At 44.2% G+C, this 27,619-nt stretch overlaps 1 protein-coding gene and 1 long non-coding RNA gene across 2 annotated transcripts in view; one reads left to right on the top strand and one right to left on the bottom strand.

Annotated features, from left to right (window-relative positions):
* Nucleotides 1-27,619, top strand: part of ZEB2 (zinc finger E-box binding homeobox 2) — a 110,813-nt gene that overhangs the window by 6,766 nt on the left and 76,428 nt on the right. The window lies entirely within an intron of this gene.
* LOC146434938 (uncharacterized) lies at nt 23,250-25,929 on the bottom strand. Its single transcript, XR_014853553.1, has 2 exons — nt 25,455-25,929; nt 23,250-24,293 (listed from the first exon to the last, which is right to left on the bottom strand). It is a non-coding gene; the product is annotated as an uncharacterized LOC146434938 (long non-coding RNA).

Genomic DNA, 27,619 nt, shown 5'->3' with positions numbered 1-27,619 from the left:
GTGTGTACTCTCAGCTCTTGACTGCTGCCTATTATTTTGTTTTAATTACTATTATTGTTTACTCACCATGACCTTGGGGACGGGGGTGGCAGGGGGCGAGGCAGCTTTGGCGGGGCAAGATCGCCCTTTCCCCGGTTAAAACGCAATTATTTTTTACTATTTTTTTTTTTTTTTTCTATTTTTGTGAAGTGTTGGGCTGGGTGTAGTTGCGGCTGGCCGGGCCGGGGGCCGCGGCGGTGGCAGTGGCGGTGGTGGCAGTGGCGGTGGCGGTGGCGGTGGCGGTGGCGGGGGTGTCCCCAGGCTGGCTGCCGGCCCGGGCTGCCCCGACCCGGCGGGGAAAAGCAGCGACTCAGCGAATCCTCGGCGGCACCAGAAAATGCGCACGGAGGAGGAGGAGGAGGTGGAGGAGGAGGAGGAGGAAGGCGAGATTTGTGGAAGTTTCTGTAGCCGGGCTCCCTCGTGGGGTTTTGTAGTCACGTCCATGTGCATTTTCCGGCTGTCCCCCATCCCTGTGTGTGTGTCCCCCATATCTGCCTGTTTGTTTGTTTCTCAGAAGCTGCTCTGTGCTTTTGATCAGACAGTTTTCTAGAAAAATATTGAGGTCTTTGGTCGTAGCCACTTTTTTCTCACCAAGAGAAGGTTTATTTATAACTGGATCCTGCTTACTGAGAAGTATTTAAGCCCTTTCAGGCAGAGCTGTCAAAATTTCCTGTGTTGTTTGCCTCTATTTGCAACATGTAAAAAGTAATATGCAGTTGCTAGTGTTGGAATAACCGGGGTAGTGCAGAAATCTCAAGTGACAAGTTTTCAACTACACTATCTCCTGCCGACCAAACTGTCATTTTTATTTTTTTTTTTCCAGAAACCACTTTTAAGATCCTAACAGGTTTTTTTTTCCCCCCATCAGCAAATAGATTAAACGTGCTAAAGCAGCTTCGAGAGGGAAGAACAGTTTGAACAATGAGAAACGGGAGGGATGTCTTATTTTCCTGTAGCTGCTATGGCAGGTTTCACTCATAAGGAGCACACTAACCGAGATGTTACCAGTTGAACAGAAGCATGTGACACAGATTCCTGATTTTTTCCCAGAAGATTTACAGAATTTACAAAAAGAGATTATCTCTACACCTTCCACCCTCCTAACCACCCCCATGACCCAAGCAATGGAGGATTTAGGCAGATTTACTTCAGTAAACACCTTTGGACACTTGGGGAAAAGTAGAAGTCTGTTTGCAAAAGCAGGCTTTTGTTAAGTGAGGTGCTGGATAATGCTTTACCAAGCAGCTGTGATATTAACCTACCCAGTAATGCTGGAAAGAGCCTTAACTCCTTGTGCCCTGCCTGGCCCAGGCCCTGCAGGTGCTGGGCCTGGAGTGGGGGGACAGGGGTATTTGGGGGGGACAAGGGAGGAGGTGGCACTGCTGAAGCCACAGCAGCCGCTCAGCCTGACACATCTTTTACTTGGTGGCAGCTGAAGCTTTCGGGATGAATCCATCAGAGACAGGGCTGGGGAGAGCTGGAGGCGTGGGCAGGACAGGGCTGCTCCAGCAGGGAGGGCTCACCTGTGTGTGTGCCACACTCAGATATGCTCTGTGCCTACCCCCTCAGATGTAACATCACCCAAACCCCCTCTAGGAACGTTCTCGAGCACTGCTAGGTCAATTTAGGATTCACATTCGAGCAGCAGAATAGCTGAGAAGTTACGCCGGCGAACCTGTATGAGTGGCTTCCCGTGAGCTCCCAGACTCCAAGGAAAGCCAACAGCTTTCTGGGAGCTTCTCATTCCCAAAAGTGAACTTTTTTTTGGCTGCTTTGTGCTCCTTTCTGAGCTGTTAGAAGCAGGAGCTAATAAGTTATTTATTTTTGCTGGGCAAAAGAATAACTTTCGAGGTGTTTCTTTTCTTAGCCAGAATAAGAGTGCTTCATTTGGGGATTTTTGTTGTCGAGGGTTCTTTTTTTCTTTTTCCTTTTTTTTTTTTTTTTAAAGTGTAGGTGTCAATGCTAGAGCAGCCACAAATGTGTGAGAAAGCAAAGGGTATGAGACATGACAGAATTAAAGGTGTTTGCTATGTTGTTACCCGTGTGTCAAGCTGCAAGCTCCCTTTGTCACAGCCTCCTGATAGTGCGGATCCGCTTCCCTTCCAAGTGATACAGCAGTTTCTGACTGGGGGGTTTAATGGTGGCGTGGTTGCTGCTATTGCATTTGCCTCCCCAAGTGCATTTAAACACCTCCTCATCGCACACACCCCATTACTCCCACCTTACACAAGGGTGCTGTGCTCTCGAGCACCAGGACAGCAGCCATAGCATTACAGGCTCTGGCATGGAGTGTTGTTTGGCAGGAATGTCATCTGCCAAATCATCCCATAATTACGTTTTATGTTATTTGTATGAATGACCAAGCATGCAGTATTCCTTTTGAAATCAAAGGAAGGCTTAAAATGCGTTTTTGAATACTTTCAGACCATGGTCAGGTCACAGTTTGGGAGTTGAATTAAACTGATCTCATTTGTGATCTAATTGAGGTTGGCAACAACCTTAGCAGTAGCAATAACATACAAATACAAATCAAAGAGCAGAATTCAGCAAATCAGATCTTTTGCTTGAATCCTGCCTGGGAGTTATTCTCCGACTGCCAACAGAGAAGTTAAACTTTGTCCTGCTTCTCAGCGGCAGTGCGAGCCTTGCATATTTTTCGGGTCTTTGACAGGAAAGTTGGGTCGGAGGGATGGGGACACAAAGGCGAGAAGGGAGCCGGTGCCTCCTCGGACGGGAGTGAGGCACAGCGACTCGTCACGTATGTTTCTGGAGAGCCCGGTGGCAGAAGGCGCGGGAGGCGTAACGGGGGAATATGGCTAGGAAGGGCTAGGAAGAGGAATAGGTCTCTGCAAACAGATTATTCCAAGCGGAAAGTCGAGGCAGCTCCCTTATCTTTACATCTATCGCTGCGGATTCCAGGAATGTAATTACCAGCGTGGTTGCGAATTGTTGACAAATTTCGCCGGCTCTGTCGGGAGCGGCTGGTGCGAGCGGCGGGGCTGCAGCCGCGGCCGGGCCGGCAGAGACCCCGACGTGCGGGCTCTGTGCGGGTTCTGTGAGGGCTCTGTGCGGGGCAGCGGGGCTCGGGGCTGCCCCGGGGCGGAGCGGGGAGGTTCCCCCCCGGCAGGGCATCCCCGGCGGGCGCCCGGCTCAGAGTCCCCCCGCCCCGAGCCGGGATGCTTCGGGTCACCTCCCCCGGGACCTCCCTCCTCCGGAGCCCCCCGGGGACCCCCGCGCCCACCCCGCAGGTGGAGGGGCTCGGCCGGGAGCAGCCCGACAGCCGCCGCCCCCGGGGAGCATCCCCCTGCGCCCCCCCGGCTGCGCGGCGTGGCTCGGAGCAGAGCGGAGCGGGCTGGAGGCGCGCCCGCCGCGGCGCTGCGCTGGGGCGAGGGAGTGCGGAGCCGCCCGGCCCCCCCGCTCCGGCCCCGGGCAGAGGTGTGAACCGCCTCCGCGGGGCGGGGGACGGGGCACACACCCCGCGGGTCCCGGCGCTGCCGAGAGAAGCGCTCCGGGCCGAGGTGCGAACCCCTCCCGGGATGCCGCTGCCGGGATGCTGCGCCCCTCGCCCCTCCCTCGGCCCCGGCCGGGCTCCCGCCGCGGCGCAGCCCCAAACTTCGTTCCCAGGAGGGAGGGAGCGCAGGGGAAGCGGCTCGGCGCTGCCTGCGCTCCTCCCGGCTCTGGGGTTTCAAGTGTGTCCTCAACTCCCCCCCACACACACCCCTCCCCTCCTCCGGGTCATTATTTTCTTTGACTAAAACCTGTTTACTCGCCTCTTTGTTTTTTGACGTTAAACGAGTTTCCATCTTCTACTCCTGCGGATCTCTAAGAAATAGATAAACCATTATATTTCCCCCTTCCCCCCTCCCGCTCGTATTTTAAAGCAGCGATCCTGACAGCAGTACTATTATTGCACTTTATGTTTTAGTGGATGTTTGCTGTTGCTAGTTACAGCAACACTTATCATAAGACAGCAAGAAAAGAGTAGTCCCTGGTAATTAAAGTAATGAAATATTCATTTACTCTACCTTTTCAGTAGTCTCACAAATTAGGCTGCTACATTTAATGCCTGCACTGCCTCTGTTTTTATTATAATGGCAGCTTTCGCATCTGCAATTAGGACTAATTCTGACAGTTACAATTTCTGAGGGATGGTAAACAGTGAACGAGATGTGCAGCAGTGGTATTACACGTGAAAAGCCCTTGTCTCTTTAACCTTGTTGTTTTTTTTTCTCGCAGAGGTTACCTTTTCCCGATGGTGCAAAATCGACTTGACATAACTGTTCATCAGTTTCAGGGTTTTCCCTGGAGGTATTTGCATCAAATCAGCCCAGTCAAGCTTCAAGTTGAAATTGGCAGCCCAGAAACTGACAGGGTAGGGACTGGGAAAGAGACAGCTAAAGTGCAGGCAGCGAGCTGACAGCAGCGGCGGGCAGGCAGGGGGAGAGGGCTCAGCACCCGGGGCTGCAGCCCCCCGCTCCCCCGAGTCCCCCCGGTCACCCCCGGACCCCCCCGTCCCACCCTGAGTCCCCACCGAGGGGCTGGGCGCTGGGAGCCTGCCCCGGTGCCTTGAGGAGGCCGTCTGGGGAAGGGGTGTGTGTCAAAACCCCTATAAATTGGGGGGGAAAAGTGTTGGGGAAAAGGGAGAAGTGCTGAGCTGAAGTTGCTGGCGCTAACAAGCTTATTTTGCTGCGGTTCTGTGCGGAGCGATGTCGTGTTTTGCACTGCGACTGTTAAGAGAAGGGACTTGAGGAGGTTGTTAATACCAATGAAAACATATTTTGATCAGCTAAAAAAAATCCCACAAAAAATCCAACCCAGAGAGACGTTCATCTGCAAAGATAATTGCATTAGAATCAAAACAAACATTTCCTTGAATATGTTATTTCATTTATCCTCTGTCACGGGGAGGAGGGGGTCTCCAAGCAGGACAATGTGAAAATTAATTTTTAATAGATTTTTGGACAAATCGGGATTGTTCCCCGTGACACCCCTCCCACCCTGAAAGAATTTTACTTATTTGAAAATAATTCCAACTCTGATGTAGCGTGGAAGGGAGCAGCACCCCAAGGAACAGGCAACACCACCAAGAGCCATTCCCTCCTTAGAGGTGAAAAAGAGCAAAACTGTGTTACTTTCCTGAGGAAGAAAGCTGACAATATATATATTTTTCTCCCTAAATATGTATCTGTAGTCTTTACCAGATGATTAAAAATCCCTCTCACTTTTCCTACCAGACTTGTGCTAAAGTAAGCCTTGCTTTCAAACAGTTTTTCAGCTGTGTGTGTGACAGGCATTGGCTGATCTGCTGATGCCCATTCGACAGGCACTGTTGAGCTAAAGTGGTGTGACGGCACAGTTTTGTTAAGCTGTGAACAAAGGGCTGGAGATGCCTCGCTGGCATCATCCATGTGCATATTGGCCTTGTCACAGTTTTGCTTGATTTAATGCTCTGTTTATTCCTAGATATTAGAACTTAAATTCCAAACAATATGTTTTCATATACTGCACACAAACTTTATTTTAAAAGCTTTTGCTCCCACGAACCGGAGATTCGTTTGTCTGCCCAACATCCATGCGGCAAACACTTAAAACGTAGCTCCCAGAAAAATAGGTGGCCGGTAGCCTCTTAACTGTTATCCAGTTAAAAAATGGGATTTCAGTTTTAAAAAGTCTTAGAAGGGTAAAAGATTTATTTCTTCTTTGATCATTTGTTGAGAGTTGTTATTTATTTCAACAGTGGATTTTCTTATAAGCTCCTAAGGAGAGGTTACCCTGTGCTCAGGCAGGGGCGCGGGATGGACTTTTCCAGTGCCATATCATCCCAGCGGTGTTGCTGGGATAAAAACAGTGTCTTGCAAATACCTGTAAGCATAGTCAGAGGACTACTGACAGGCAGAACGACAGCTGGGTTATGGCAGGTTAGTGGAAGGGAGCAGGAAACCGGATTAAGATTAGAATATATATCTGTATGTTCATTAGGTGGCCACAACTTTGTATCTCAGCAGTTCATCAAGAGAAAATGTGAGCATGTGGAGCTATATTTAGGCTTGGTTCTCTTCTCTTAGAGATGCTGCTGGCTTTATCTGGAGAAAGTTTTGGGGTTTTTTTCTCCCCTTCTTCGTCGCCTTTATAAACTCCCTTCAGGTTTGCTGCAAGTGTTTGCTAAGAGATTAGTTAGGCAGCTTCCATGGCGGAGGTAGCCCTGGGAGGCAGCTCGTTGCTGGGAGGAATGCTCAGTAGGTCAGTGCGTGAGGATAGAAGGAGCTGCCCAACTGAGGCCAGGGATCAGGTATTTTCCTCTTTGTCTCCTACCAGAGACAAAGTGCTTATGGAAAGGTTTGTGGTGAGACATCAAATCCCAGCAGGAACACAGATGTTCCCACTTTTACAGGCTTACCAATGAGCATTTCAGCTTAAACAAGTTTATGGAAGAAAAGATTTATTTCTTTTTCCTTAGCAGATGCAGCATCTTAGTTGGATTGTGCAAAGATTGTATCACTCCAGCCACTCAGGGTGCTTTGGTCCAGGACACTGTGCTTTACTCGAGGGCTGTGAGTAGGGATGGCAGAGAGGGAAGGAGGGGGTGGAGGGTGCGCTCAGCAAAATGAAAGTATTCCTTCTCCAAACAGTGCAGTCTGGAGCCTAAATCTGAAATTGAATCTGCTGGGCAAAACCTGTACAATTTTTCTACCTGCCCTCAGTCTGCTTCCTTTCAGGGATGACAGTTTTACTAACTGAAATGAATGGGCTCGCTCGCTCCGCTACCTTTCCTCAGTGCGCGTTTACACTGACTACTTCAAACACTGAGCTGGGTGATATATGTAGGGGGACAGCTTGCACAGAATAAGCTTTAATGGTTAATTTTTGTATAGCTTTATAAATGAAAGGGACTTAAACCTACTAGCAGTATAGATCACAAGACCTTATGTGGTCTATTCTTCTCTAGATGCACAAGAGATTTACGTGCCTAAGTCCCATAAGAGTTAATGGGAGTTACGCATGTAAATCTCTTCCACTGTGAGATAATAGACCCTTTTATGTATGGATAGCTGGATTCTTACAAAAATCACCTACTGAACAGTAGACTTTATGTCCTGCCCTCTTTACAAATATTTATAAAGCGAGCAGGCCAGCAGATGAGACCAGGAGCCCCCCAAGTTGCCTCCAAATCACAGTGACCCCTGGGGTCTCATGGAGGCAGTCTGAGGTCTGCCTTATCCCTTCCTGGGGTTTTGTGTCCTGGTCTCAGCTCACTGTGGATGACATCGCTGCTCTGGGTGGGATGTGGGCTCACAGAGGCTGTTGTGGTGTCCCACCTCTTGGCAAGACCTACTTGGTGGAGACTTCTTGCTCTGTGGATTGCACAGGAGATTGGGAGTGCGAGAGCTGCCACCTCCCCTCTGGGGGTCCCCTTGGCCAGGATAAACATCAGGGTGCACCTTTCTCTGTGTCCCTGCATCTCATCCCACCTCTGTTGGGGGATTTACAGCCCCAAGGTGGGACATCCCCAGCAGGACCATCCCAGGTCACTGGTAGAGCATGGTGGTGGTGGTGGCACTGCGTCCCAAAGCCCAGGTGCTGCTAGTGCTGCACATCTGCTCCCTTCCCACTCCGGTGCGACCTCACTCCCTGGGAAAGCCAGCAGGCTTTGCCTCCAATGGGAACGGTCTCGCGCTTCTCCGTGGGGATATATATATAACTTGGCCGATCTGTGTCTGCCAGCCATGAGTCAGATCGAGATCTTTTCCCCCTGTAATGTGTAGCTGGAGATAGCCGGTGCCACAGCACACGCGTGTCAGGAACGATCCCCGCGTTTTGTGAGCCGCGGCTCTTTTTGCCATCATTGTTTCTTTCCATCACTCGCCTGCTCCTTCCCGATAGCGATCTGAGGGAGTTGGGCAAGCTGCAGACTTGCCAGCCTTCAGCTCCCAGGCCTGGCAAAGCACATTCTGGGAAAAAAAAAAACCTCTAACCCTTACACCGCAAGACTATCAGATTAAATCCAAGGGTTTCTACCAGCGGTGGGATGGGAAAAGCCCATTGTTTGTTGATTATCGTATCATCAGCCCCGGCTGATACGAGGATGCTCAAGGAAAACACACTTCGGTTACAGTTGATTTTCAGATTCCAAAATGGTGCTGCAAAGTCTGTGCATGCTTAATTATATTTTATGCTAGGCTGTGCAATACAAAATGTATGCTGCAGCAATCAGTGAGTTAACAGTATCAATCAATTTGTAAACAGATGAAGTCACTCATTCCCAAACTGGTTTTCCAAAAACAATTACTAAATTACAATAGAAAAAAATTGTACAGTTACTGTATTTGTGTGCTGTGTTACAATCAACATACCAGGGAAACAAAACAATTTAATGCAGAAAAATCATCATTCATCTACATTATAATTGCTTCTTTTTCACATCTACAGGGCGGTTAATTAAAATTGTGATTAAATGCGGTCGCGCTGCCTAAGATGTCTTGCCCAAAACAGGTGGTACAGAATTTAAAAGTAAAAAAAATGTAATTAGCATTGGAAATTGAGAAATTGCCTGTAAGAATCAGTGTTAATTTCAGTCAGTGATGAGGTAATTTATAAATGAATGCAGTGGAGGCTGTGCAAATGCACAATTGCCTTCCTGCCTATTCTTAGCATTCTCAGCATGCAGGTGAAAATGTTTTCAAAATATTGAGGTAATTTGAAAATCAATCCGTGCATTCCGTATCTTTCTTCCTCCCCAGTCGCAGCAAACGCTGAACGAATGCTGCCAGAGATGGCACAATGCATCAGTTCTGCACTTTTTGGGGAGTGATATTCCGTGTGTCGTGGCATCAGTTGGAGTTTAACTACACCAAATGTTTGGCTAAGATCCTTTACAAAGGCCAAAAATGTTGATTGAAGTTCCCAGTAATCCCGAATGTCTTCAGCTCCGGTGTGTGTTTAAACGATGTGGTATCAAAAAAAAGTAACAGCAACCTGCAGCGAGTTGAAATAGTGCAGCAGAGATACCACAAAATAAAAGAGATGCTAATACGGCATGGAAATCATAATGATTTCTCGTTTAAAATTAGTACAGCGCACTCGAAAAGCCTTGGTAGTGCTGATGCTTTCTGTAGGAACTCTCTTTTTCAACATGCATTTCAAATTTCATCCTGCAACCATGAAAGAATTGTTAACTAGGTTATGCATACAGAGATTTTCCCTGAGATGAACTTTGTTTATCGGCATTTTGGTGCTTTCTCCTAAACTTTCAGCTAGCAAATGAGAAATGCTAATTCCTAACAACAACAAAAAAATACGACCTGCAGATACAAAAAGCTGGAGGCAAACCTGACAACAAACAGATATTAAAGATTTAAAATCTTCTTGACAGTCAAAAAAAAATAATCCAAGTCACACATTGCTGGAACTGACATTTCCATGATTTGAACAGTCCTCGTCCCCCTGCTCGACTCCACAGAGAGCCCCAGCTTAGTTATCCCCCCCATCCATTTAAAAATAACTCAGACTTTTGACAATGTGGATTGCTGGGCTGGAATATGGGAAAGCAGTTTGAGTTTTTGTGCAGGGACTTACAGGTGTTGGTATCAGGTTGCTGTAAAGCACTGCACAGTGGCTTTTGAACAGAACATGCTTTAATTAAAGCAAGCTGGTCTTCCTGCAGAAAGCCTGATCTACCCATGTAATTTAACTATTGAAGCCCTTTCTATTAATTTTTCCTTGACATATAATAATGAACTTTTCTTCTGGCTGACACTTGGTTGTGGGTTTTTTTTTCCTTCTGATAAGCCCTGCACACTTCAGAGGTGATTTCGATGCTATTTAATTTACTCCTACAAAAACCCCTGCGAAGGGATTAGGCCCATGAAGGGACAAGGGGAAGGCCATGCCATGCTGGGCCATGCTGGACCACTGGGATGCTGCAAGGATGCTGCAGCCTGGCCGGGCAGAGGATGCAGGTGGATATGTGGTGGGATGTTCTCCCAGCCCTGGCCCTGCGCTGGCCGAGCTGGGGAAGGTGAGCGCAGCATCAAGTGCTCTCCAGCAAGTCAATTAACCTCACCGTGCTCATTTTCCCTGTCTATGAGACAGGGAGATACTGCTGAACTCATTCACAGGGCTTTTGCAGAGCCTGATATCTCCAAAGAACTCTGCCATTCTCTGGGACTGAGGAAGAGCAAGTATCATTCCTTGTTTCGTCAGAGGGCGAGCGGATGCCAAGGAATTTGGCTGAGAAAATTACAAATGTATGTTCCTAATAACCAGAATCGCAGAGTTTATTATACAACTGGTTATCCTAATTTAGAGGATGATATTGCTTTTAACTGGCCCCCCCTCCCCAGTTTTCTGCCACTGAATATAAAGAAGCGAAGGGTAATCACTGAAGCAATGATGATTATTGACTGAAAGGTATTTTACAATGTGAGCTCCGTTATGTGGAGCTTAGCAAGCAGCTGCACTGGTGCATTTGAGCTCCTTATTTTGGTATAGGGGCTCTAAAAATACATCAAAATACCAGTGGACTGGCATAGGTGCAAATCCTGACCCAACTGCAGTCGATGGGGGTACCTGGGTGACTCTGGGGGGACATGGACCAGCAAAGAAGGTCTTGACACCCATGGTTGGTTTTAGGTGAAAGCTGTAGGATTAAGCTGGTTTGGAAATTCAGGCTCATCAAACCAAGCCTAAGTTTGGGCTCTTTCTTTCCTGTCTTGTGTGAACTCAGAGGAAAGCTCAGGTGCTGCTGTGCTGCCACATGCCAGTCCTCAACCCCAGCTACATCTTTGGAGTTTTCTGGGCCTGTTCCCATGAGGAAAGACCAAATGCCATGAGAAACATGAGCAGGATTTGGCCCTGAACAGGCAGTGCATACTACTGGATAAACTGAGCCATGGCCATTGTAGTGGTGGGGAAGCGCAGTGAAGGAAAAGTAGCTTCGCGGATTCCTAAAATAGAAAGTAAATGTAAATATTTCTACTTTGCATGTCAGATTTCAATCACTTCTCAAAACAACTGAGCTTCTTGATTTAATTAATTATGGCTTTTTTTTTCCTTTTTTTTTTCTCCTTTTTTTTTTTGCTCTGTGTGTGTGTCTTCGGAAAGAGCCAAATGAAAATATCCTCTTTGTTTCCCCTTTGGAACTAGTGGAGCTTTCCTCGAGTTTTAACTCTTCCACCACCCCAACACCCCTAGCCTTCGTTTTTCTGTGATCGTCTTATCGCTGCTGTCCCATGGCAAGCCCCAAAGCCTGGAACATTTTGTAACGACTATGTGACAAATTGTTGGGCTTTTATTCATGTTGGACATCTTTTGCCAGGATTGCTTGTTGTTTTTTCTGTTTGGCTGTGTCATGGGACCAAAGGTGGCTGCTTTTGTGCAGCATGTCAAATCTGGTTAACATGCAGCCATTTATCTTTAAAACCCACTCCTGCACAATGGCAGGGGTGTATTGGGCCACTTGTATGGGCTCCAAGCATAAAATATATATATATACACTAAATTTTTTCTGTGCCATCCTCTCTATATGTGTGGATGCACCTCGGGCTGAGGCACTGCGGTGAGCAGGTCATGCAGCAGACAGGATGTTTCATAATTTTGGGAACCTTTTAGAGACAAATTGTACAGGGCAAGTGTAGTGTAACTGAACTGCTGGTTGCCCAGTGAAGTGTAGAAAATCAGATACAGCACAGCCTGAAAGAATGAAACGAGAATTCATATCTATGTATGTACACGGTATTTTATAAACAATTCATATACAGAGAAAAACACATTTATTCTCTTTTTCTCTGCTTATGTTTGAGGATTGTGCATGGGGTGTGTGTGTATAAATGTGTTTATGTGCATGGTATATATTCATACAAATAATATGCCACGAGATATGGGAATAGTCGTATGTGTGATGCATTTATATGCATAAGTGGTAGGTTTGCAGGTTAATGCCTGCTTGACTCTGTGTGTGTGTGTGTGTAAATGATGGAAAGGTGCTCAGCACGATGAAAAGATGAATTATCCTAGAAATAAAATAAAAAAAAGCTCCAAACTTCCACAGCAAAGTTTGCAGCTTTGGCTGCTTTTCCAATATTTAAGTCAGGCAGAAACGCTTCTGATGAACTTGATTTCCTTATAGATATGGCAATAATTATCAAATAGAGGAGCTGGGAAAGAAATGGGAAAGTTTGATTCCCCAGGAAAATGAGGGCTGGCTGCTAAGTCTTGGTGCCTTTTTGCAGTTGAAGCATTTGAGATAGCGGGACTCAATGTTTTTTTAATGATTTGCTGTGTTGTGTAATAATTATACATATAGTGCAGTGAGGTTACTTGGAGGAACACCGCACTATGTATGGGGGTTTTTTTGAGTAAAGGACCCAGGAGATTGCTTTTCACTTTGAAAACAATCCCTAATATCAGGAAAATGCTCTGTTTGTTTATGCGTACATAATGCAAGTTTGTCCGCCTGGGAACTGCAGCAAATGGGAGAAGTATGCATGGATTTCACAGGTAACAGGATTACGTGGGCACATAATTGATCCATTTGGAGAAAAAAATGACAGTGCTCTAAAGATGCCTAGGCTTTGGAGATGGAGTTTATGAAACAGGCATTTGTAAATTCAAAGGAATCAATATGTCAATTTTATTACATCGCAGGACCAGCTGGGCATTAAAGGAGCAGTAGCCTTTTTAAAATTGCAGCTGCGTATTCTCGCATTGTGTACCTTTCTTAAAAGGCTTTGAATTTCAGAAAATGTACTTTTAGCAGCGCTTTGCACCTTTTCAGTGACCGGTTTGCATGGACAAAAAAAAAAGGAGACAAAACATTACATTGTGTTAGTTTTCCTCTTAAGCCTCGATTGGTAAAAACTGCCAGGCTTCAATTATACCATGCAAAATTCTTACTAATAAATATACACATGGATGAAGGCGAATGCCTGTTCCTATCCTGAAGGTTGAAAAAAATATTTGAGGTTTTACATTGAGGGCTCAGAACATGTTGCAGGGGCAGCTTTATAACACGACATACCTGAAAGCATCCATTAAATACCGCACGTGAAATATGGTCTGAATCATTGTAAAACGATATCTTCTATTCCTTCTCAGTAGAGTTTAAACCCCCAGATGATTAAATTTAGTGAAAAGCTTAGTTTTTTTCCAAAGGACAGCAGTCTTCAGCTGTCCAGATTTGGAAATGCAACTTTTCATACAAATTCACAACGTACAGCGTGAAGGGAGATGTTGAATGGAATTTGGGTTGCAGCGCTGTTTGGTGTCCATAGGCTCTCGTGGCTACCCCAAAGAGGCTCTAAATCCCAAAGCTGAATTCTCAAGGAATTGATAGTTTTGCCTTTGGAGAGTAGGTTATGCAAGGAACAATTGTGGCTTTCCAGAATGCGTTGCACACTCCTCTACCTGAAAGGCATTTGAGTGAAGGCTGTGATGGTAAAATCCATGAATGTCTCAGGCTTTCAGTAGATATTGTGCTGTCTTCTCTCCTCTTCTTGCTGCTGATGTTGCTGTGGACCCGATGGCTACAGCTGCTCTGCAGCTCCAAAGGGATTATTAACAGTGCCAAAGACTGGGTTACCAGTCTCTGGAAAACACTAGTGTTTCCACTAGTGAAATACACTTTAAAATATTTGGGTTTTGGAGTCCAAAGCAAGAGGTACCTATGATCGATAATCACTGCTCCCTGAAACTTCTCTGCCTTCTCAGTTTCTCCTTTATCGTGATCCTCTCTGATCTTCTATAATATTCCTCCACCTCCTTTTGCACAGTTTCTTTTCCTTTGAGCTTGCACTTTTCAGGCCAGCCTGGCTACAGACAAGGTCTCTGTATGGTGCTCCAACCTGCACAGTAATTCTACTTTTTCTTGCTTTGAGGATCTCTGCTTTCCACAAGGTATGGTTACAGTCTTTCTCCAGCAGTCTGCTAACATTTAACCATGTAAATGTAAATTAAATTATGTGGGATCATACCATAAATGGGCTTATTGTCATCAGAGAATCACAGGTTCATTGAATAGTTTGGGTTGGAAGGAACTGCAAAGATCATCTAGTTCTAGCAATGTATAAAGTAGGTAGAGTATTGTACATACATATATTCTACTATAGATCCATCTCCCCTCAACAGAAGTATGAGGTGACTATGAAAGAATAAAATGCCAAGTTTTCCCTGAAAGCGTATGGAAAAGTAGACACAAACAATAGCAGCTAGTTAGCAGCGTTTTCTGGTCATAGATTTAGCATGAATTAAAACTTCATTGTGCCATGGTGTACCTTTAAAACATTTTAAAAAATATTCATGTACTAAAGAAGACATGGAAAAAGAGGTTCACAGTGTTTTCATAGAAAGTTTTGGCATCGTAGAAAATACAGATGACCTTCTGCCAAGCAGTGATTCTCAGAACTGATATGAGTACACAGAAACTGTGTAGACAGAAATTATACAAACTCAATAGATAGGAGTTTATAAAACTTTAGAAGTAAGACTTCCTTTCAGTGTAGCTTTGCCTGCGTGCTTGGGTGTCAAAGGTGTGACGTTGGATAGGGGTTGTAGAAACCTACTCTAGTGGAAGGTGTTCCTGCCCATGGCAGGGGTTTGGAACTGGATGTTCTGTAAGGTCTAACCCAAACCATTGAGTGATTCTGTGTACACACATTGTTCATCTCAGCAGCCTCCACCAGAGCTGTCCACACAAGCCTTAGGTGTAATTATTCTAAATTCTCACTTTCCAAGCCCCACTGCAATCTTCACTCAAAAGATGTCAACCTTTTCCATGCTTGCTAGAGGAGAGCAAACAGAGGTAGGAAGAGTTGAAGGGACTTGGTCAAGGCCTCCCAGCTGGAGCCAGCTGGAACTGAAAACCTAAAACAAATAAAAACAGTCATATTACAAGCCTGGTTACCTCTGCACAGTCCCAGAGCCACTCTGTGGGTGGGCAGCCTTTACATTTTGCCCACTCTTTGAACCTAACTCCAGAAGCAGAACAAGTCTTCCCAACAACAGGCTGCAAAAATGGCAAAACGCAACCCTGCCGCCGACCTGATTGATGGTCCTTCCACTGAGATCATAACAGCTTCTTCAGAGACTTTTACAGTCTCAGTAGAAGTGCGGGAGGCACTGCCAATATCCGCAGATCATTGGCATGATAGACCGTAACGGCTTCTTCGGAGCCGTTCCGGTCTATCGTGTCAATGCGTACTTAGGGAGTCCTCAATGCATGGATCATTGACACGGCACTACATAACGGCTCCTTAGAAGCCATTACTGGGTATCAAGTCAATGCATACTTAGGGAGCCCTTAATGCACGGACCCACGCAAGTTGACTTGCTCTGAATACTAACAATCCTGGGGAAGAGTAGTTACTGCCTATGCCACGGAGGGGGATTATTAATACCTGCCTGCCACAGCCTGGCTCGTGTTCCACACTCCCGACGATCTTCCTGGGAGAGGTGAGGCCATTCCTAGGTTGGAGCACTGCACGGGAGAGACTGAAATCACTGAACTTTTGCTCCTCTGCTGGCATCTTTTTATTTCATAAAATATGCACAAAACAGAAACGCTCTCAATTTGAGATGGGAGAGCCAAGAGGCAGCCCAGGATAAAACATTTAAAGTTAACGCCTTGAGAATAAGCGGTTGCAGTGGGAATTCTGGCAGACCCTTATGCACGGAGCAAAAGTTCTGTGGATTTTGCTCCTCTCAACTACTTCGCTGTATTTATCAAATATTCCATGTATTTACGATGACCGTTGCAAGATGCTTAGCATCAAGCTGGCAAAAATGACCCTCTAGGAGGAGAAATTGTTAAATATCCCATCACCCAGTGGGCAGTTTGTCTTGGATTTGTTGACCCGGTCTCTGGGGAACATCAGCTGAGAATTTCCAAATCATCACTGTGCCTCTGCTTCGACCTGCAAAGGCACATCCCCTTCCTTTGGTTTCCCCCAGACAAGAGATCTCCGTACCGAGTTAAAAATGCTTCTAGTTTGCTGTTGTTGATATTTTTCTTTTGTGTTCTGCTTGCTGACTGACATCTGCTATCATGCTAAGCAGGTGTTCCTGTGTAAACGAACGTGCCCTGTTTGTGTTTCGCCATCCTCGCTACTGCGCACCCAAATGAGCAGCATGATTAAGAATCCTGTAAATTTTTGAAAGGAAACGGATGGCTGCCCTACTAGAACATAATTACACCGTTCCAACATCCGCAGCTCACTGCTGCAGCCGAGTTGGAGAACAGCAGAAATTAATAATATATAATAGCATCATTCTCGTAATTTATAAATGAAATAAAGTAGAGAGGAGATTCTGCTGATATGCATTTTCTTCTTAATTCTGCAAGACAAAGTATAGATTAGAATTTTACTGGGGTGAAACCTGGCCAGCAATATCACACTAGTTGCAAGTGTAGGGCCTGATTCATGAGAGGGATTTTGCTTAGGGAAAAAAGCTAATATCTTTTATTGGACTAGGGGAAAAAATGAGTATATGAAACCCTCTAAAGGCAGCCCCTGATGCAAGGAGGCCAGGAAACCCCCACAGATCCTCTACCCACTTTTTAGTTTAATTCATTTTTAGGTACTGCAGGAAGAGTTTGCTGCATGGTGCAATATTTTTTCCCTGGCTAAAATAACATGCTATCATAGGTCACCCCCTAGGAGAGCAGAGAGGATTAATCAGCTAAAGATGTTTTCTAATGTCCTATTTTTGTTGAAAAACAGCGATGTTTTCAAAAACAATATTTTGAGCTCCAGAGATGTGCCACAAGGAGCTACACCGCGAATCTCTGCTCAAGTCAAGCCTTGGTGCTCTAATCTCGCCTCTCAACCCTTGCTTAAAAAAAAAAGATACAACTTTCTGAAGACAAAGACATATTATTTGTAAAAACTAGGCCATATGACTTTTATTTTTTCCACTGCATGTTAAATGCCTTTTTATTTTGCTTCCGTAGCTGCCCAGATATGCTTGTCTGGGTGATGGCCCAGCTGAGTTCTGCTCTTCCTGGGATAAACAGGAGAGCTACCAAAACCCCACAACAGTGTTTACTTACAGGTTAACTGGGGACATTTTTATAAATTTTGACACTGCAAAACTCTAAAGAATGATAACTGCTTTGATGAGAAAGGTCAGCATGGATTCCCCAAGTTTAATGCAGCCAACGCAAATGTATAAAGAAATATTTATTTTAAACTAAGGGATATGTTTGAGTCTTGTTCTTCTAAAGCGCCCCCTTAATAATTTGTTTCTGAGGAAATATGTGCATATACAGATTTATTTCATTAACAGGTATTTATTTAAGTGGGCTGCACTGTATTTAAATCTCTGAATAGTTTCCATTACTTCCTCAGCTCACTTACTTCAAGTTGACTAATTTTAATAAGGCTAAGGTGCCTAGGGTCTTATTGAGTGTTCAGTTTGATCAATATGGCTAAATTAAAATAGTGCAAAATATAAGCAAATGTACTCTAACAACTCAGTGAAAAATGTGGAGTGCACCAAACATTGATTAGTGTTCCACAGACATTAATTTGTTGTTTTAAGTACACTAATGCTGCTCAGAAGCTGCGTCTACCTCAGGCACACCATCTACCCCTGAGCAGCCCTTTTGGCTCTCATGGCATTGCTCTCAGCCACAGATGGAATTTGGCTCTGGATCATGCAGAAAACAGCTCTGCACAGCCTGGGCTCACCAAACCCAGCCCATTCCAGGAGGAATAGCATTCCTGCACCACTCGCAGAGAAAGCTTGGATCACACCTAAGGGAAGCAGAAGGAGGACAGGTCCGATTATTTGCACGAGTGGAGACTGTTTAATAATCATATTCATTATGAATTTGGGGCCATACATCAATTCTATACGTGAATTTTTAAGACAGGCACAGACTCTTAGGGAAGTGGTTCTACGTGCAAGAAGGTATTTGTTTTTGCCCTCCTGTAACACCACAATATTATTGTCATGAAAGATTAATGTCAACCCCCACCTGGTATTAAATTGCTTTTGGTAGCCCTTGCATTCATGTCTTTCTGCACAAGACAAAACCACTTTTAAAGTAACTACATACATCCTCAAGTCGAATTACTGTTATTACTGGGTTACATTTTATTTTTCATGTGCTCTAGTTGTTGTGGTAGGTATTTTTTCCCATGGATATGATGTTCAGAGTCAGGATATGGGATCAGGAATTTAATTTTAGGGCAGAAAAAAAAGGCATACTTTAGAAAATAGGGTGTTATCATAGTCTTGTCGATAGATGTTGTACATGTTAATTATATGATCCTTTTTTCATACTCCAACAAAAGGCTGAGTTTTCCACATACTAAAAATAATTTGTTTTCCTTTCTCATTCCCCTCCTTTTTCTTGGTTAGCAAAAGCCTGAGATTATCATTCTTTGACACCTAACGCTTGCACTGAGTTTTTAATGATTTCTGAAAATACAATAACTCCTTAACAATTACACTTTCATATAATTTTAAACAGTTTCTGATATCTTTCTTGGTTTTCCAGTAGTTTTCCCCTCTACCTGTAGTGTGATCTTTCTGCTTATCTTTAATCTCCCTGGTAAGTGATATTTGCTCTAACACTTCTTTCTTTCCTTGATACCATCTTGTCCTACAAGGCCAAAAAATAATTTCACAAGAGCAGAAGCTCGTTTCATGGAAGGTAAATCAGCAAAGAAAAAATGAAAGAAAGATAAAAAGAAAAAAACAGGACATAGTTCATGTCTTAGGAAAAAAAAAAAAAGAGCTTGAAAGCAAATGTAGTCACATTTAGAAGTAAATTGTGCAAGGATGAAGTCAAATATGAAAAGCATTTCTCTAGTTTAAACTGCCCAAATAGAGCTACAAACAGGAGAAACATTTGAAGTTCCCCCCTTTAAAAAAAAAAAACCTAGAGCTTTAGCTTCTTAGCCTTCCACACGACCAATAGAGCACACTGTGCAAAAACAATTTGTAAGTCTTTTAACAAACATCTCAAGTGAGGAGAGCAGCCCAAGTGCAGAAGAATTGACTTTTCATTTGTAGCTATGCCAAAAAAATTGCTTAGGGTTTGTTGTTGTTGTTGTTTAGCTTTGGTGCGTGACAATCTTGATTTTTTCCAGCATTTTACATGTTTGGAGTTTTTAATATCAAAGGTATTGCTCTCTGTAAACAAGTGTAAGTTTACCAAGGCAGCTTCACTTACACTCTTCCCTTGTAATCAGATGTGAAAATTACACCCTCCCTTTTGGCTACATGATAATTACACATTTCAACATACAAAGGATTGTCTCTGTTTCAGTTGCTGGGATGAAACAGTGAAGGCACTTGGGAAAATATATTATTATTTTAAAGATCAGTGCCATAGCTGTTTTTAGTAAAAGTGAAGTTTGTAATCACAACGATGATCAAGATACTTTGATATTTACATATACACACACATATATATGAGAGAGAGAGAGAGCAGTTAAAAATAAAATTAAATGAAGTTACATGAGCACAGAAGGTGAAACAGCCCATGTGCCCAAGGCCAGCAAACAACCTTCTCCCTGCTTAAATCTCAACAAAGCTCTATCTTGAGGGTGAATTTTACCCCAAAACCATAATTTATTTGCAAAGTTTAACAAAGTTTTTCTGGTTTTGTCTTTCTTTTCTCCTCCTTCTTTCTCCTGGCTGTCCTATTTCACTCACTTAAAAGCTTAGTCTGAATTTCTTGTGCATCTATCAATTTCCTTGCAAATGCTGGGTTGCAGAAAGAATTCAGAATTAAGCATTGCTCGGAAAGAGCTGTGGGAAAAAAATTACATATGCAGCAAAACATGTTAGAGTTGTGTTTTGACAGTTTCATGACCAAGCCAAAAAATATACGTTTTTTTTTGTACCTGGCGCAGTTTCACAAAAATGTCCCCTCAGGGAATAGTCATTTTTTGTCAGAATCAACTGTTTATTTACTTAAAAATCTAAAAGTTTTGCCTTGCATTAGAATCAGAGTTGCTGAAGGTTAAAGTGCAAAATCAGCTCGCTGTGTTGCCTTCGGTGTAAAAGCATGGTTTGTGTCACAAGAGAGGGATAAAAGCATTAGCAGGGACACAGGATGGAATAAAAATGGGACACACATTAAAAATGGGGAAGGGGAGGTTTGTGGGTCTCTTGCTGTGCATCTCCAGCTAAGCTCTGGTCTGATGGCAACTTCTGGGTGACCACCTGGAGCTGCCACCACTGTGACTGAGCTGGTGACAGCGGTTCAGGCTGGACACCATGGGTTTATCCAGCTCAGCCAAAGCCTGGCAGGGTTTATATGGTGACAGCAGTGTTGAGAGCCTTGCAGTTGTCCATGGACATGTTGGTGGCAGGCAGGACATTGAGTGTTGCTCCTCCTTGCTGGGTGTGAGGAGCACACAGGGCCTTCCCACCAGGATAGTGCAGGCTGTTGGAAGAAATAACCCAGGGCTGAGCTTTGTCCTGCTCCAAGAGTGTTGCCTGTCCTGTTTCTGTGTCCAAATACAACCTAAATGTCCTACAAATGTACAAAGTGGGAGGCTGGGGAGCCCAGAGTGGGACTGCAGCTGCCCTGCCTGCAGAGGTATCTCCCTTCTCACTCACATTAATTCAGGCCATACAGGCATGCTTGGGAAACAACACCAGATCATAAACAGCTCCTGAGAAAAATTTAGTGAAAAATTTTTCACTGTGAAAATTTAGTGACTTTTAAATCAATGAATTGTACCAGTAAAGAAGAATTTAGTCTCCCACCCTGAAGGCTTTTTTCCCAGGGTAAAACTTGGTGTTCACAGCTGAGAAATGATTTCTCTTTCATTCTTGCTTTTATCTCTATAAGCGCATAAACAATTAATACTTTTTGCCTATATCAGTTGATAAGAGTGCAGATTAACAGAAATGCACTGTGTCAGATGCACTTTTGCCTATATAGTTACCTCGACTGCAGCTGCAAACTGTTGGGGCTGGCAGGCTGACCTCTCACACTGGCTGCCAGCCATGGTCAGTGAAGGATTTTGAAACAGTTTTTTTACTAGGATTTTTAACATAACTATTTATTTGGGGAAGCAATTTGCATCAGGGGGGAAAAAACCCAACCCAAATGTAAATACAGATTTCCCCAGGAGATTAAAAGTAGTCCAAAACTAATAGCCTAATCTAATTCACATAACGATCATCACGAAATATATCCAAGGGGTCTAATCCTGCCCTCATGGTCTCTTTCTGAAGTCAGGGACTCAATATACCTGTCTGGATTTGAGTTTACCCTTCATATCCCACTTACAGCAGGGGAGCAGCTTTTGTCTCTATGGTGAATAATATTTTGCAAATTAGACTTCACTTAAAAAAAAAAAAAAAGCAATATATAAGGTGGGGAGGGAATCTCTCCTGACTCACACTCATGGGGCGGAGGTCACAGCCGGAGCTGCTCTGGTAGGAAAGAATCGAGCATCATTCCAAAAAATAACATGAAAACTGTGAGTCAAACTGAGGAAAAGGGAGTTATTCACAGATAAGGACAATTCTTCATCCTGACCAAGTGTTATCGTTAGCGTGGCAGTTAAAGGTGTTCCTCCAGCCTCCTTAACTTTGCATTTGTCCCCTTGGATTTATTTCTTGTTCCTTTTTCCTGCCTATCTCGGAGACTATGTTTCGCCAGCCTGACAAGGCAATACCCAATCCACAGGGTTTTTGCTGGTCCAAAACAAGCAGGACTGAGCCCAAACTGGTTCTGTGGTGGGATGAGGGACTGTCAGGCGTGGAGAAGTGGGGGGAGGTCTCCCTGCACCCTCAGCTCCTTCCTGGGCTCTTTGGGAAAAGTTCTGCCCAAACTTCCCAAAAGTCAGATTGTCTTTTGCATCTGTATTTACGTTGAGTGTGGGGTCTGGAAGCCCAGGAAATGTGCATATGGCTGTACCATGTACCTTCTGAGATGATGGAAAAGCATATTGCTTATTTCCACAACAACGAGCTAGGAAATATTTACAGTGACCCCGCTACGCTACCTGGGGAATTTCTCCCCAGGTGACGGAATGAAGAAACATCTGATTTGTTTTTCCCCAAAGCAAATTAAAAATAACCCCAAAAACCCTCCCCAGTAAACCAAAGTTGTTAGTCAGGGCAGAGAAACCTCTTCCACCAGCACACAGATATGATATAGCTTTAATTTGTATTCATCTTGTCCACTGGGGCTAGAAGATGGAGGAGCTATTATGAAACCCTTTTTTTTTTTTTTTTTTTGAATTTGCTTTATTCACTGTTTACTATGCCGGGCTGACATGATATGATTTGTGCATTGCAGGGTCACAACAAGCTACTTGCAGGACAATTTGCTGAATCAAGAGGGTGATTGTGTCTGGTGCCAGTCAGTCGCAATTAGGGCCAGGATCAGGGAGGCCCAGAGCTTGTGTATCGTCTTGGGCAAACCTCATAGAAATCAGCTCACCTGAAACTAATTGTCACAACAGAGACCTTATGCAAATGAGCCCTAGGGTTAGCGTGGGAAAAGAAAAACTGTCGCAAAGATAGGTGACCTGCTGAGCAGGGGGTCTGTTGCTGGGGAAATCTTTGTTCAATGAGTTAAAAAAATGTTCGCATTGTTCCAAATCCAAGAAAAACGTAGCAGATCCTCTCCCTAAGAAAGCGTGGCGAGCACACTCATCTGAAAGTCCAATAAAGTGGCAGCCAGCTTTCGAGCCGGTAATAAATTGGAAGTCTTTATTCTTTATAAGGGCTGCAGAAGGAAAATGATTTTCCTTTGCAAAGGGGCCTTTAAAGTTTAGCTGCTCACAGTGAGCCGGCGCTTAAAACTTCACTGCCTGCCTAACCTGTTGGATCCCAGTGGATTTCCCGACCTGAGGTTTTAGCAGCTGGAAAAAACCATCCCTCTGGCTCCTGGGGGTGCTTTTTGGAAGGTCTGGCTCTTGCACTGCAGCGAGACATTGGGTGTGGAGGGCAGGAAAAAAGCGGGGAGCAGATTCGAGGAGATTCTCCTGTAGAAATCTCTGGGGATCTGCAAACTCTCCAACTTTGAAAACCTCTTCTCTTGTTGCCTTCCCGCCAGTGAGAGGGGCAGGTTTGAGTGTTGGAAACATGCTCATGAATTAAGCACATTTAGCAATAGAATCACTGATGTCTGCACGCAAAAACGGCTGTTTCTGACATGCTTCCCCTCTCCCTTTTTCTCCTCTGCCTCCAGCCCAGGCAGAGAAAAGCATAATTTTCAGCGAGCGCATTACACAACATTTGTCTTGTTCACTCCTTCCTCTTTAACAATTTTTATGGGGGTTGCTCAACACGTTCTAAAATAGGACTGGAGACGATATAATAAAGTGCTGAACCGATGATATACGCGGCAGTTTATGCTGTCAATGGCAAATTCAAAAGAAAGGGATGCAACGCTCTCCAAGTGAAGAAATGCAAGCCCGTGCCCTATAAGCACAGAGCGAGAGGCAGCCAGGGTATTTTTGCACGTAAGGCTTTTCCAAAGAGGTTGATGGAGACAGAGGCGAGATTAATTGCACTAAGAGATACTGGACAAATTTCAGAGCCACGAGCGGCTTTGCGCTATCATCGAAGGCAAAAGAATAGTTATTTTGTTTGGTTAATAATTAGAGCTGTGCTTTCGACGGGGCTGCTTTAAAGGGGTGAAATGTATATCAGACCAGCAAGTTCGGAAATTAACTTCCTACTCACCAAACATCATGAAATAAGGATGGCTTAAAAGAAATGCAGATTAATCACCAACTTTTTTTTTTTTATCTCTTTTGTCCCTTTACCACTGTCTGAAATAATTTCCACAAATAGGAGACGTTTCACAGTGGGTATGAAGTGCTCAGCTTTCACTCATCAAACTTTAATCGGAACTGCATTTTAGTTTTTGAATAAAGAACACTTAAAAAATTTAGATGCAAATTATTTTGCATTATTCATGCTCTAAGTGTCCTTGTAGATTTAAACACTTCTGAGGCCACCTTGATTCAAGTAATTACCTAGGCCCTCACTGCTCCATCATGAATAAGGTATTTTGTACAAGTAAAGTATGCACCCGATGAGCTTTTAAAGTGGCTTTACACTGAACTTGTGTATTGCTTCTCCTGCATGAGTGATTCGAACATGCGTCGCAATCTGTCTCAGGTGGGAAATCCTGGCAGAGCATCCATGAGTGACGGAAGGAAGCCTACCAGCCTCGGCAAGCACTATTTCTTTGTCTTCGCAGAAGAATCTCAAAGTGATTCTCTCGCTCGAGCCTTGTGGCTCCTCTTGAAAGTCTGAGGGAGCAATAGCTGCTAGGAGGGAGAGAAATGACAGTCATTTTTCGGTTAACTCTTCATTCCCCACCCCGGTGCCCCTCCGCCTGCTGCCTGTGCTCAGTCACTTAAGGCATTCGCAGAAGATAATATAAGTCTTTCTACTTTTATGTAGCATTGTACATCTGCCTCCCCATCTGTCCGCTCAGCCTCCCTCCCCTACCAGCTCTAGGTACCACCTGAGCGGGATTTTTCACACAATGAAGCCAGCCCAGCCCCGAGCAGCCTGCCTGGGAGCTGCTCCCAACAAAATTGGCTGTGGGAGGGCAGGCTAAACCTGCATCTACACAGATATTGCCAGCAAAATGAGCTTGCAAGAGTTAAATTTAATTGGCTGAATCTCATAGTTGGCGTTTGTTGCAAAGTGCCCATAGTTTTGTTTTTTTTTTCTTTTCCAGCTACATTGCTTTGAAGAATTATAGGAATTTTATGATGTGCTATTGGAGTTCCACTGGCAGAGATTACAGTAAAGGGGTTAAAGTTGGTTTACGTTAAAAAAAATTATGCAGAAACCAATAAAAATAAACACACTCCAGTAGACTAAACTTGCTGGGCTTTTAGTTTTAGCTTAACAATAGAAGTTTAGACGACATCCAACATTGCAGCTTTTAGAAAATTAGTTGACACTCACAGTTGATCATCTTTACTACACAGCGGTATAATTAATATTTAAACATTCTAATAATGCAGCTTGCTTTGCATGCACTTTTCAGCCCCACCACAATATATTTTATCAGGAATACTGCTAGCTTTTTCTTAGGTAATGTCATTTTTAAAAGTTATATTTAAAATAGGTTATTGGCTTCTTGCGCAGTGCAAAAGAAATATCAATAGGCCAATAGGCAGGTTTCATATGTCAGTTTGTGATTAAAGTGTGTCTTTACTGAAGACAATAGAAAATATATAAGGGGCTACTTCATTGCCATCATCATAAAATAAATATATCCAGAGACTATTGGTTTAGTTGAAGTTGGTCATCTTTCTTCATGCTTTCTATAATAAGAGGAACTTTTAATATCTCAATGCAGTGCAAAATGAGGCAGTGCCCCACAGATCTGTGAAATACTGCACCTCTGACACCCACTCACTTACAGCCAGAGAGCCTTTAATAAAGTCAGGCAAGTAAAAAGAAAAACCAACCTGGGAGTTTTCACTTGAGTGTTCTCAGGGTTAAGGCTTCTGTCTGCCTGGCAGTTGAGTAAAATGGTGAGAAATGGTCAAAATGAGAAAGGACTGTGCTGGTTTATTTACTTAAGAGAGCTCTTTCCTCCTCAGGCGTGGCGGGGAGGAAAAGTTGTTTCAGGTGCTTTGCTCATCAGCTTAATCTACCTGATTAGTGCAAGGTGCCCTTTATTCCTGGAGTTGTAACTTCTGCCAAGGCAGGCTGCTCTTCTCTGAACTGAACAGGACTCTTCCAGAGCTTTCTCCTGGAGTATTTCACACCCATAGGTCCTGCTGGTGCCAGCCAGAAGGTTGATGCTGCTTGGCTATTATTAACCACTGTGGATGAGTGGGCATCACTGGCAAAAGCAACCACTTGGCTGATCCAAGGAAAAAAAATATATATATACTTGCAGACCATACATCCCGATTCTGGCTGCTGTGCTATGCAAGGAGGATCTTCTGCATTTCCCAGTTGGAAAAAGCATCCTGCAAAATGAGCTCCTGGTATAGTTTCTGGCCTTGCAGGTATTTAGAGAGGTGTTTTTTTCCCAGGAGATGAGTTTTGTTAGGCAGGGTTGCATTGGGTTGCCAAGGTGCCTGAAGCTCAGCTGAGAACCCAGCCCTGGGTTTTGTCACATTTCATTGCAAGTTTGAAAGCAGGCCTATTTCTATTAATACTGTTAATAAGAGACATATGTTTTGTCAAGCAAAACCACCCTTTCATTAAAACGGAGCATAATTTCATGCTTTTTTTTTTTTTACATTTATGCAAAAATAGCCATTTCCCCGACATGTCCCAAAAAGCCAAGTTGGAGAGTGTGTGCGCAAAATTTTACCAAGCCACAAATATTCCCATGCCAAATACCACTAAACGCAAACTCTCAGCTCCTCACTGCTTTAAGCCAGTCCTAGGGCCTCAGCCTAATTGCCTGGGAGGCAATGGGAGTTTTTAATTTACTTAAAAAGTAGCAGCGATGGGCTTTAAATATTTTGTGTGTGCAGTGACCGTATGACTGACGCCACGAGATCCATAGCATGTGTGAAAATGGATTGCATATTGCTGGGAGCTTTCCCTGGGCTCTGCCATGGATCACCCCATGTCACGTGTGCCCGCGAAGAATTTGGGGATAGGGTTTGGCTGGGAGGTGTCTCTGGGTGTAAAACAAAGTTGCCTTGTCTTGGAAAAGGGCGCGTGGGAGCCGCGGTGCCGCGTGCGCTGCGTCCATCGGGCAGGGGTGGAAGTGGGAGTTTTAAGGAAACAGATAAACAGCACACAGAAATGCCTAAAAACAGGGCCATAACTTCCAGCCTTGCCACGCTGTGACCCGAGTTATGGGTGAGAACTGCCCTGGCTTGTGCTTCTCAAATGAAACTAATGCTGTGAGATGCTGAGATAGAGACTTTTGGGGTTGAGTTGGGAGCAAACAGCCTCCCGTGGTCTGGCTTGCTCCTCCTTTATCAGGTTTTGCTCAGGAAGGGAGTTACACACACCTTGGCTGCAAATAACTAGAAGAGCGTGATCTATTTTAAACCTGCTGCTGAGGTGGTAAAGAGGAGATAAGTCGAAACCTAACTGCTATCTCGCTTGTGTGTGTGACAGATATGGCCAGAAATGGGTGAAATTAAAAGCATTTTTCATATGTTAATAACAATTTGGTTGAGGGAAAAACACAGGGAAGGGAGCAGCAAAGTCAAGAGGTTTCTATCCCAAGTATATTCCTCCCATTACCTAAATTATAAGACTCCTTTCCCCAAACTGATATACATATTTTTGCTGTGTCTAAAAGCAAATTCTATAGTAGAGTTTGATTTCAGCGTCAACCTTATGGCAGCCATGTGGGAGTGAGATTATGGGACATGTGGAACAAAAGTCTTCCAGCCAGAGGAGGCCTTCTGAGCATAATGATTCTTATTTAAATCAGTCTATGTTTTATTACTCAGCTGGGGAGGGGAGACGGAAACCAAGGAAAAGAATATTTCTTTAAAACCACCGTCACCTGAATTGCAGATGAAGAGAAATTAAGTAGTTTTCAGCCTGTAGAATGGACAAACATTTTCGTATCGTAATAATAATTTCAAGCAATCCTCAATTTTTATTTTTTGGGGTTTTTTTGAATTTTACATTTAAACTTGTTTTTCCT

Source organism: Lichenostomus cassidix, chromosome 7, assembly GCF_008360975.1.
Source record: "Lichenostomus cassidix isolate B80296 chromosome 7, HeHo_3.0, whole genome shotgun sequence".
Classification (NCBI taxonomy): Eukaryota; Metazoa; Chordata; class Aves; order Passeriformes; family Meliphagidae; genus Lichenostomus; species Lichenostomus cassidix.
The sequence above is the reverse complement of the archived record's forward strand: the minus strand, read 5'-3'. Positions and strand labels throughout refer to the sequence as shown.